This window comes from Rhipicephalus microplus, chromosome 10 (genome assembly GCF_043290135.1).
Source record: "Rhipicephalus microplus isolate Deutch F79 chromosome 10, USDA_Rmic, whole genome shotgun sequence".
Classification (NCBI taxonomy): Eukaryota; Metazoa; Arthropoda; class Arachnida; order Ixodida; family Ixodidae; genus Rhipicephalus; species Rhipicephalus microplus.
The window spans coordinates 107,719,592-107,731,684 of NC_134709.1; positions in this window are offsets into that span (position 1 = coordinate 107,719,592).

Genomic DNA, 12,093 nt, shown 5'->3' on the forward strand with positions numbered 1-12,093 from the left:
TGTATGTCAGCAACCCAATGTGCTAAAAAAAGGTCTAGTTTGATTGATGAACCCCTTATCGAGTGGAGTGCCACCAACGAATCTGTCTAGAAGAACCATGGAACGTGTCGAAGAAACCGCACATTTTTGACGTAGCAGCTTAGCCGCATTTCGATGACGCATGCGGGGAGCTCTAGGCGTGGAAGTGACACCATCTTGATCGGAGCAAGTCTACTCTTGTTGATTACCAGGCGTGTGAAGCGTGTCCCAGATTCAGTTCTTACGCGGGCGTAGAAGCACATGCCATACGCTCTTGGACTGGTATCAGCGAAAGTATGCCACTCGACTGTGTATGGCTTGACGTCGTCTCTCAGAAACACGCATCGTGGGAAGCGAACACACGTTGCGCCGTTCAGCTTTGAACACCAGCTGTACCACTTGACTTGTTAGTCAGCTGGCATTATGGCTCCCATACAATGTTCTTCTTCCAAAGATCTTGGAATACAATGTTCGCCTTCATGGTAAATGGGCTGAAGTATCCCAAGGTGTCGGTAAATTCTGGCCAACGTTTGCAGTGCCACGCGTTTGGTCGCAGTATTCCTTGAAGGGAAAGTAGCATTATGTTCAGTTGTGAGAAAGAATCTGTCAACAGAACATTCCCAAGGAACACCTAGAATGTTCATCGTGTTACAGTCGCCTGTTTCATCTTTAATAGCATATTTATCGCGGCGGCATTGATCCTTCAAGCTCTCTCAATTAGAAGCCCATATGCAGAGCTCCATGCTGGCCTCCCTGAATATCTGCTTTGTTTCTTCCTACAGCTTCAGTGCCTCCTGCCTTCTCAGTAGTCCTACTAGACGTTCGTCATCATAGAAGGCCTGCTCTAAGAGGGCTACTGTAGTTGGGCATTTCTGCTTACAAAACAATAAGTGGTTTTGAAGAGTAGCGGCCAAAACGAATGGGCTAGATGCGGCTCCGAACGGAACTCTCGTCATTCTCCACATCATTGTGGCTGGCATAGGCCATAGTCGGTAATCTTTCCAGCCCGAGCAAGCGTAACAGGTCTAGACAAGGCCGAATGAGAAGCTGCTGATATGCTTGCTTTGTATCCGCAGCAAAAACCACAGAGTGGCAGCAAAGGCTTAATTGGAGTTGGATGACGTCTGCCCCAAGTGTTATGGCTTTTGAGAGAGCATCGATAAAGCAAACATGACCAGCTTCATGCGATGATGCGTCAAATACGACGCGAAGCTTCGTTGTTACAGCCTCACGACAAACCACGGCGTGATGCATATAGTAGATGCTCGCCTTGAGTAGCTGAAAGTCTGGTACATTTTCAGCATGAGCATTATTGAAATAAGCTGAACTCGCTTGGTCGTATTTGATGGGCGAAGCTCCTTAAATCGGCACCCGTTCATTCCTCGTAGTAGTGCTTAACATGTCTCATGCTTTGACCGGCAGGGTGGTGCCAGTTCGAGATGTCTCCTGTGCGTTGTTGAACAATAAAAATTTCGCAGCATGCGTGTTATCTAAAAGCAGAATTCTCCTGTCTCTCATTCCCCATTAGCAGCCATTGGCATGTACATTGACCACTATATGAAAAGAAATGGTTGCTGCGTTATACTTGCTTGGCGTGGCATCCTTGGTTTTAGAAAGGTTTAGTGAGCGTTTGGCCGCAGTGCGATGAATACAGTGAACTAATATATTCCATGAACTCGAGGTGGTTAAACGTAGGAAGTAAACACAAAGCGCAAGCCGTAATAACGTATACGTGTGCCAAAGCCAAAATCTCTTGTCTCTCATTTCGCATTAGCAGCCATTGGCATGTACATTGACTACTAACTGACAAGAAAGGGTCGCTACGTTATACTCACTAGGCGTAACCTCCTTGCTTTAAGAAAGGTTTAGCGAGCGTTGCGCCACAGTGCCATGAATACAGTGAGCTAGTATATACCATGAAATCTAGGTGGTCAAAGGTGGGAAGTAGACCCGAAGCGCGAGCCGTAAGAAAGTGTGCGTGTGCCACCTCTCGTTCAGTCCTTGGAATTTCCGCTGGATGGCTGTGCTTCTATATGCAGAATATGTGATGAAAAGATGCGAGATGGTTGTACTTGGAGTGGTGAATAGATGGACAAACGGACACACAGACGGATGCATGGATGGACACACGGATGGCTGCACGGACAGATGAACGCATGGAGGTAACACAGAAGGCCGCATGGCCAGACGGGAGCAAGAACGAATGGACGGGCGAATGCTTCGTCCCACTCTCCATCATTCACCCCGTGGATATGCTGCCATTTTTTGTAGCAGTGATGGCTGCCCTCGGACACGGTTAATTTGAATTCACAGTCGACGTTTGGCCAGTAGGGGATTGCTGCTTCCACATGGTAACCCGGGTGGTTCGATCATCAAAGGCACTTGATAACGTCCATCTCGCATGGAGATGCCCTGCTTAAATGCAGACATGTGGTGATCACTTTTGACGGTCCGGGCATAGGTGGCATCGATCGCAATTGCATCGAGACGCCACATTGACGACATGTCATAATTGTCAGTCGTGGCGAACAATGCAGTTGTTGAGAATTGGCTGTTGGACTTTATAGGGCCTTGCACAATTCATCTGAAGGTGGTTTCGATCGCCATTATATTTGCATTGATGCAATTGATTTAGCCACTTGAAGTCGAGTGATGGGATTGTGACAGAACATATTTGAGAAATCGTTGACGCTTCTAAGGTAATCGCTGAATCGTTTAATTGGCTTCGAAGCCGCACGTTGTCACGCTCGGTGCAGAGTCGCCTTCGTGACATGGATCCTCCAAAAGTGACAAAGTAGAGCTCTTCTTTCCCACGACGGAGCACTGAAGCATCCTTTCTTAATCTGCACGAATGAAGGTGCGCTGACTGCCACTGTCCAGCAGTACCCGCACGAGAAGTCGGTGGTCTCCAGACCCTGCCCAAATTCGACCTGCCTGTAACAATACGCGAGTGGACTCATCGTGCCTCTGGGCGGCAGGGACCATTCGCGTGGATAGTGAGGTGATCAAGGCAAGGCTGGGGATCCTGCGTTGGGATATGGATCTTCGGCTGGGCGTGACAACTCGCAAAGGGTGATAAGGTGGCGTCGCTGACAGGTACCACACCTAAGATCGAATGAATTCCTGCACATTCTAGCGATGTGGTTTCGTGTTCCACTGCGGGGAAGCAACAATTGGTGTACTGTAGCCTTGCCCACTTCTCTTCAGCTGATAGATTGGCATTGAAAGCAGCAAACATGTGATCCTTGCTGTGGCAGAGTGGGCACGCCAGTCTAAAAGGCAGGGCAGACTCTGATAGGGCGGACGCTGACGGTATGATTTCTGTGAAATACGTTTTTTCGGATATGTGAGTTCTGCCTTTGTCTTGCGACACACAACGAGATGTAATCGACCCTCATCCCGGATTTTCACTGAAATGCGGAGAAACATTAGTAAATCCTTGGCTAGCCGCGTTCGGTCTTCCGGCGTTTCACCCATGCTCGAGGCGCAGTTCAATTTTTTTATTTCCGTCTGTACATAATGGCGATATCCTCCAGCAGACATTGCATTAAGACCCTGGTTAGGACCATACTGTACTGGTCGGGCGCAACTCCTAAGCCTTCCAAAACAATAACGTGGAACCGCACGCTATCGTGCAGCTGACGAAGCCTTCGAACGTCTGATAAGCTTTTCACAGGGCTTAGCCCCAGGAGCTTAATAAATGCTCATTCACAACGTTATCCAGGCGTCCAAAGCGATCTGTGAGGGTCTTGATTGCAAGGTCAGAATTTCGCTCTGCTATACAAATGACTTCAAAAGCTTGCTTTGCACTCCCAGTTAATTAAGTGAGGAGGTACTTCAATTTTTTGATGCACGGTAGCTTGGTATTCTTGTGGATAGTAGCATCGAAATGATCCCAAAAGGACTACCATCCAGAAAGACTACCATCAAAGGTTGTTATCTGGAGCTTGGGCAGTTGAACTGCAAGTGGACGGTGCGATATCACCTGGCCTGGTGCTTCGCCGGAGCTCGGAAGTTCTAGGTGGCTTGGCCCGAGTCTAGTGGCTCATCACTGCGTTGTGGCTGCCTTCTCACGTTCCTGTAGCCTGAACTTGGCTCATGACACGGCGTAAAGAATCCTTCCGTCGTACTCGTCTGTTGTTTCCGCTTCCTCATCCAGGTTTTCTTCATCCGTTGCCACCAGAATAACGTCGTCAAACCACGAAAGTGCTGCTTCTTTATACTTCAGCAAATCTGTGTAGTCTGGGAGGCATCAGGATCCGGTTGCTCCAGCAGATCCGATAACAGTGCTAGGGCTTGGGTGACACCATTTCTGATTGAGCGGCGCTTTTTCCGAAAATGAGCAGCGGTCGCCATGGCCGTGGCATTCAGGAAAGTTTCCAAAGGGGCGGATCCAGGGTTTCGGCACCAAATGTAAAAAATAACCGGCCCGCAGACGTTCAACAGAGATGACCCGTTTATAAAGCATGGAGCCAATGCTGTCCCCTCCTAGCGCGTGCCTATCTGCACCTCAACGTCTTCCCAATCCATCGCGCACGCTCCTCGACGCTCCGTTTCGGCTCCTTTCGCAACAAATAGGATGATTTTCGGATACTGTTCTAATCAGACTGCCTGCGTGTTGTTAATGTTCGTGTACATCCTAAACTTACGGCAGCGCTCGCATGTGCAATTTAATGTCGAATAATGACAGCATGAAAAGACCATATCGTACAGGCCCATCACATTTCTATGATTCTGCTCATCAGATTTCTATGATTGTGTTTTTCTGTGGTGTCACTTGTTTGCAATGTGAGAATTTCGCCCATTTATAAGTTGGTTCACTAACGAGTGCTTTGAATCGCTGTATTTTTTCTTTGTTGGTGACAGGTTTGGACCCTGCCAGCTGCAATTTATCTGTGCGTCCATTTTTCACATGTACAGCGAGGTTAATTCACATAATATCCCCTATAAGATGTTTTGGTATGATTCTCTGTTAGTTCGCTTGCAAAGCATGCTATGCTCCGTAGTTGTGTTTCCTCTAAACTGGACAGTATGTTACACGTTTAATATCCCTGGAGTGGGCTCTACAAGTCGTATACAATCGCTAGAGTTTCACAAAAACAAAGTTGATTTGGAGATGCTATAGCATGGTAACTTAGCGAATAATTTTTTATGCTTGTGATATATTTACTATTACGGGAAACAATTGAAACCATCAAACTGGAAAATATATCTGTACAGCACGGAATAAGCATAACATTCCTGGTTTCGGACAAAACGCCCGCGGCGTGTGTTTTACCTGACGATGTAGTGCGACCGATACCGAGGGAAGCCTTCGTTTTTGCTGCCGCTGTTCTTTCTGTGAGGGCCGGTACCTTCTGGCTTTGGCTTATGTTTCTTCTTGTCTGTCAATCTGGAGCGGGATGATCCTAGACCACGGTGTTTTCCTGCCGAGCTACCAAAATATCCCAATTGCGGGTTTGGGTCAGGCAGTGGTACTGCAAGAGCACATGATGGAACTCCCTTTTCTCTCGTAGATGGAAGAAAGTTGAAGACGACAAATGTGATCGCAGTGACAAAAGCAAAATACTTCATAACGCTCACTCGCTGGTAGTGTGTCAAACATGCATTCGAGAACAACTATATATCCTCGTACACAATAAAGGAACTCTCACTTTATTCCTATGCCTTGCTCAGTTTAGCCTTCACAGACTGTTTTTATGTGTTTTAACAAATGTTTTGTCATTACGAGATTTTGTTGATTTCATAATGAAGGCAGAGGCCGATGAACAAAGCGCAAAAAAATAGATTGTTTCAGCTTGCGGGATAGTGGAATGGTGGGCCGAACAATACAGAGTGTTTCAATTGTGCTTGTGCGAAAAGTTGAGTGTCACGCAGCATTTAATGTACCCACAGTACGCTAGCTATTTCTCAAATTTAGCCTTACGCTCATTGCACGTTTACGGGTTCTACGCAAAATATTGCGGAGATCCCGGATGCGAACTTCAAACTGGGTTGGCATCGATGTTGCATTCAGTTTACCCGTATCAAAGAAATGTACCGAATGGCCCTGCTTTCTTTCAGGCAGCTGCGATAAAATAATTTTATGGAGAACTTAGCGGATTGTTCACATGCACTTTCCATATAAAGCGTACCGAAGTATTATGATAGCATTATTTTGAATACTTCCGCAAATAATCAATTTTCAATTTTATTGCGATGATCATTTCTGACAATTTTGATTCTAGAGAAATCTGAGGACTATTCCTTCGTGCAGAAATCCAGGCAATATTTGAAGCTTCGTTATTTTAAATTTTTAAGCATCATTCATCCGCTGCTGGGAACGCCACCACCACCCCTCGGGCGTGTAAACACGGCCTCACTACACAAAAAGTTTCTTTACGTTCTGTCAGTTTGCGGCGGGCAAACTTTATTGCCTTTAGAGCACAAGGCAAGGCCAGTAAGTCGAATGAATTTTGATCACTCTGATGAACGACTTTCCTATTAGCTAAACGGAGTATCAACAATACATATACCATTACATTTCAAATTCAGTACTCTTCTAAGTCAGCCATATAACTAAAATCTGAATAATATTGTCAGGTTTATCACGACAAACTTGACACAGTGAGCTCGTTGAGTCTACGAGCCAAGCAGAAGCTCAGATAGATCGTCTTTGTCCTCTTTCACTCATGGATCTCACTCAAGCAGAGCATGTGGCAATAGTCCCCTCCCCCTCTTTGAAAGCATCGACTCGATGCTCGTAAAGAAAAAAAATAAAGGCGTACACACGCAGATATAGAGAACCAAAAAAGGGAGAGTGTCAGTACTCGCAGCGCAATTGAGGAAGTTTTGCCAATGCTTGCGTCAAGCGCAAAATAAAATGCATAAAAACACAGGAGAACACAAACAGCAGCATTGACGCAATGTCACAGCATGTCAAAACACGTGAAACTACAAGGGCGTCTGTGTGAACTAGGGCTTCAGTCAAACGACATGCACGTTTTCGGACCGAAGCTGTCGACGAGAAGTCGCTGCGCCGTCCGGAAATACCTCGTAGGTAACATTTGTGACAGGTATAAGAACCTTTTACGGTCCAAAATAACGGCGTAGGAGTTTTTCGGATAAGCCTGGTCGCCGGACAAGGATCCACACCCACACTCGGTCGCCATGGTGGCAGATGACGTTTCGGTGGCGGAGGTTGTGACGTCATGCGTCAGCATCTTGTTGGTGACGGGTTTATGCGAGCTAGCTGACGAGCTTCTCCGGCGTATTGAGTGTATTGCTCAGCGTCTGGAGCAAGTTCATTGCTTTGGTTGCACGGAAGCATAGCATCGAGCATGGTTCGCACGTTGCGTCCGTAAACAAGTCGGAAAGGCGGGAATCGCGTTGTTTCTTGCGTTGTCGTATTGTATGCAAATGTGATGTATGGAAGAATCTCGTCCCAAGTTTTGTGTTGTACGTCCACGTACATTGACAGCATTTCCGCTAAGGTCCTGTTAAGCCTCTCTGTCAGTCCATTAGATTGCGGGTGATAAGCCGTTGTTATTCGCTGACTTGTGCAGCTCAATTTAAAAGTAGCCTCCATCATTCGTGCTGTAAGCGACGTCCCTCTGTCCGTAATCACGCATGACCAGGTACCATACCGTAGGACGACTTGGTGCGCAAAGGACAGCGCGACTTCGGAGGCCGTGCCACAGGGCAACGCATTTGTTTCTTCAAAACGAGTAAGATAATCTGTCGCAACTATAATTCATTTGTTCCCAGAGGACGACAAAGGGAAAGGTGCGGGAAGGTGTATTTCCACGAGGTTAAACGGTGTCCGTGGTGGTGCGATCGGCTTGAGCAGGCCCATGGGTCTCACAGGCGGAGTCTTGAGGCGCTGGCACTCACATTGAAATGTGGGGTTTAACGTCCCAAAACCACCATATGACGCTGGCACCCACAGCAGCCTTTCACATATCAATGTACACTAGTTGATAGTCGCGGCCAGTAATACTGCTGGCGTACTCTGGCAAAGTTCGTGAATAGACCAAATGTCCTGACGTAGGCTCGTCTTGGCGTGCAAGGAGGATTTCATCACGCATGTCGGTAGGAACAACGAGTTGAAGGCTTTGTCGCTACCAGGAGCATTTTTCTTGTAAAGAATGCCTCTTCAGGGAATCAATAGCTCGGCGTAATTTGTCAGCTGCTCGCTGTTTTGACATAAATTTGGAATTGCTAACTGCTCCGAGAAAGGCATCTTCGTCTTCGGAGCCCCTGACAGCGTCCCCCACATGTGCTCGAAAAAGCGCGTCGGCATCTTCGTGTTTGCGCCCTGACCTGTACACAATCGTAATATCGAACTCCTGCAAACCCAAACTCCACCGAGCGAGATGGCCAGATGGATCTTCCAGATTTGCCAGCCAGCAGAGCAAGTGGTGGTCATTCACCACTTTGAAAAGACGACCGTAGAGGTAAGGCCGAAACTTGGTCGCCGGCCACACGACTGCGAGGCATTATTTTTCTGATGTAGAATAATTGGTCTCGGCTCGAGAAGGAGTACGACTGGCGTAAGCTATTACATGCTCAACGCCACCGTGTCGTTGTACAAGGACAGCGTAAAGTCCGACGTTGCTGGCATCTGCATGAATTTCTGTAGCAGCGTCCTCATCAAAATGGGCACGAACAGGGACTGTTTGCGTTCTCTGTCGTAGCTCTGTGAACGCTGTATCATGTTCTGCGCTCCAAGTGAAGGGCACGCCCTCTCGGGTGAGTCGCGTAAAAGGTCCAGCTATCTTGGAGAAGTTGGTGATAAATCGGCGATAATATGCGCACAATCCGAGAAAACGGCGTACTGCTGTTTTATCTGAAGAAACAGGGAAGGCGGCGACAGCAGCAGTTTCGTCTGGATCAGGTAGCACTCCATCGGCACAAATGACATGTCCCAGACATTTCTGTTCTTCATAGCCGAAATGGCAATCTTGGGGTTTCAGCGTGATTTCAGCTGTTCGTATAGCTTCCAGAACGTTTCTCAGATGCTTCAGTTATTCTTCTAAGCTCTCGGAAACGATGACCACATCATCAAGGTAGAGAACGCAGCTTTGCCACTTCAAGCCAGCGTGAACTGTGTCCATCATCTTCTGAAAAATGGCTTGGGCAGAACAGAGGCCGAATGGAAGAACTCGGAATTCGTAAAGTCCGTCTGGAGTCACAAACACGATTTTTTCTTGGTCTCGTTCATCAACTTCGATTTGACAATACCCACTCTTTAGATTTATGGACGAAAAATACTTCGTGCGTCGTAACCTGTCGAGAGAGTCGTCGACCCGCGGAAGCGGGTAGACGTCTTTTTTGGTGACGCTATTAGGCTTCCAGTAGTCTATACAGAATCGCAGTGTTCTGTCTTTTATCTTCACGAGAACGACTGGAGAGGACCAAGGGCTGCTGGATGGCTGAATAATACCGTCATGGAGCATCTATTTTACTTGTGTCTGAATAGCCTCGCGTTCTTTGGCAGAAACGCGACAAGGCTGCTGCTGGATGTGGCGGACGTCATCGTCGGTAATAATTTGACGCTTCCTGAGGTGCGTTTGACGGACTTTGGAAGAAGAGGCGAAGCAAGATCGAAACTCCCTTAAATGTTCAAGAAGTTAAGCCTTTCTCTCGTCTTAAAGCGTAAAATAATGTCGATGTGGTCTATAAATTTCTCATCCTCATGCGTTTCTTCGGACGAGAAGCACTCCCGTGACGTCGGAAAAAGGGTCTCCATAGGCTACGGTGGTTAAGCGGAAAAGATTCCAGTGCTCGTAGTTGAAGTTTGAAACTAGTATCTGTGACTGTTCGTTACGAACACGCACAACACTTCACGCGGTGCATACACCTTGGAGCAGCAGAAGTGATAGGTTGCTTTCAGCCAACACGTCACCGTATCAGAGGTCTCCACAAGTTTCTTCGATAAAGAACAGTCGCTCGACGCAGCAGCGTCATACTGTCGTCAGCAACGCGCAGCACAGGTCTGCGGCAGTTATCAGCGTCTCGATCTGTAGCGCTTTGAGTCGAGAAAGTCACGATGCGCTCACGGAGATTTTTGATGGCACCGTATTCCCGAAGAAAATCCATGCTGATAATCAGCTAACGTGAACAGTCGCGAAGAACGAGGCAGCTGAGCACAAATGTTGACGCACAAATTTTCACTCTTGTGGTACAGCGACCCAGAGTTGTTACAACGTGTCCTCCAGCTGTTCAAATTCACGTTCCATTCCATGGGGGAATCACTTTCCTGAGATATTTTGCCAGCCTGCCACTGATAATCGAATAGTCTGCACCAGTGTCTACCAATGAATTGACCTGAAAACCGTCAACCAGCACAGATATGTCGAGTGACACGCGGTCTCTGGGTTCAGATGTGGATTTCAGCGTTTCTTCGGTACTGCAATTATTCTGTGACGAAATGCCTTCCGCGTTGCGTGCAAGCGTCGATGGGAGGTCTTCCGCACTTAGGGTCCCAGCGACCTTGCCCCCGAAGGCCGCTGCCTTCAGTTTTCCCGAGGAGGGCTTGGGGAGCGTTCCCGTGCCGAAGCCTCTAAACGTGGCCCAGTGGCTGCGGGTTTTCTCGGATATTCTGACCACTATTGCTGTTGTGTAAAGGGTGCACGCTGCTGCGCGAGATACTCTTCGGTATTCCTTGGCCTTTGACCAATTTGGGGACGAGTGGAATTGACAGAAAATCCGCGCAATCCAAGTTGCCGGTATGGGCATTCCCGGTAAATGTGACCAGGCTCACCGCAAGGATAGCAGAGGGTTCGTCTGTCCGGCGTACGCCAGAGATCAGACTTGCACGTCGGTGCACGGCGACCATCAATGTCCAAACCAGCGTGCGCTGACTGAATCACGACTGATGGCATCATTGTCTGAATCAGGACATATGGCATTGTCTGGATCGGGACGTGCGGCACTGTCTGGATCGAGACTCTTTGACCAGTAAGAGGCGTGGCAGATCGCAAGGCTTCCACGTACATACGACGGCGACTGTCAGTAGATAAAGGAGCTGTTTCCGGATCAACCGACATCGTCAGAAAACGATGTCTGCGCAGCACCTGCGGGACCTTGTCACGGATGACGCTGGTGATAGAACCAACATCAATTTGCCTTGTCTCGTAGATCTTTTTCATTTCCTGCCGGACGACAGAGCGGATGATCTCGCGAATTCATTCGGGGCTTTTGCTCCAAGGGGGGGGGGCGAAAATTTCGGGAGTTGAGGCATCATTCACTTGACGGTCAAACAGGGCAGACCATTGGTGCAGTACTTGCTCCATTGTTGCCGCTTCAGTAAGAAACTCAGCAACACTCTTTGGGAGACTACGCACCAAACCAGCAAAACGTTGTTCCTTCAGACCACGCATGAGGTGGCGCAACTTTTTTTCTTCTGCCATAGCAGGATCCGCTTGCGTGAAAACCGTGTCTAGTCCTCGACGTACATCGAGACGGTCTCGTTGGGCATCTGGATGCGTCATTGTAGTGCACGCTCCGCCCGTTCGCAGCGGTCCGGACTCCTGTATGTCTCAAGAAAGCGACGCTGGAACTCATGCCAAGATGTCAGAACATCATCCCTGTTCAAAAACCACGTCTTGTCACCGTCCTTCAGGCAAAAGTACATGTTCCGGAGCTTTGCAGCATCATCCCAGTAATTTATCTCTGCGACACGTTCAAACTCACTCACCCAGTCGTCAACATCTTCATGCTGCTCTCCGTGAAAGGGGCTAGGCATGAGTGGGTTCTGGACAGTGCAGTAGATCGGCGTGGAAGGTGTCGGAGTTTGCACGGGATCTTGTGTCGTAGTCCTAGTCGCTGCGTCAGTGGTTGGTGTCTCAGGTGGTAGGCCTCTTTGGCGGCGGCTTACTCTGTGAACAGACGTGTCTACGGGTGAATGGCTTGTGTTCCGGCTGCTGGGCAGGTTTTTGAGCATTCGGTAGATTGTGAGACGTTGTACCCAGCAGTTCCACCAGTCTTGTCAGGTTTCTCACGACAACTTTGATGCAATAGACTCGTTGAATCGACTAGCCAAGCAGCAGCTCAGATAGGTCGTCTTTTTTCTCTTTCACTCATGGATCTCAC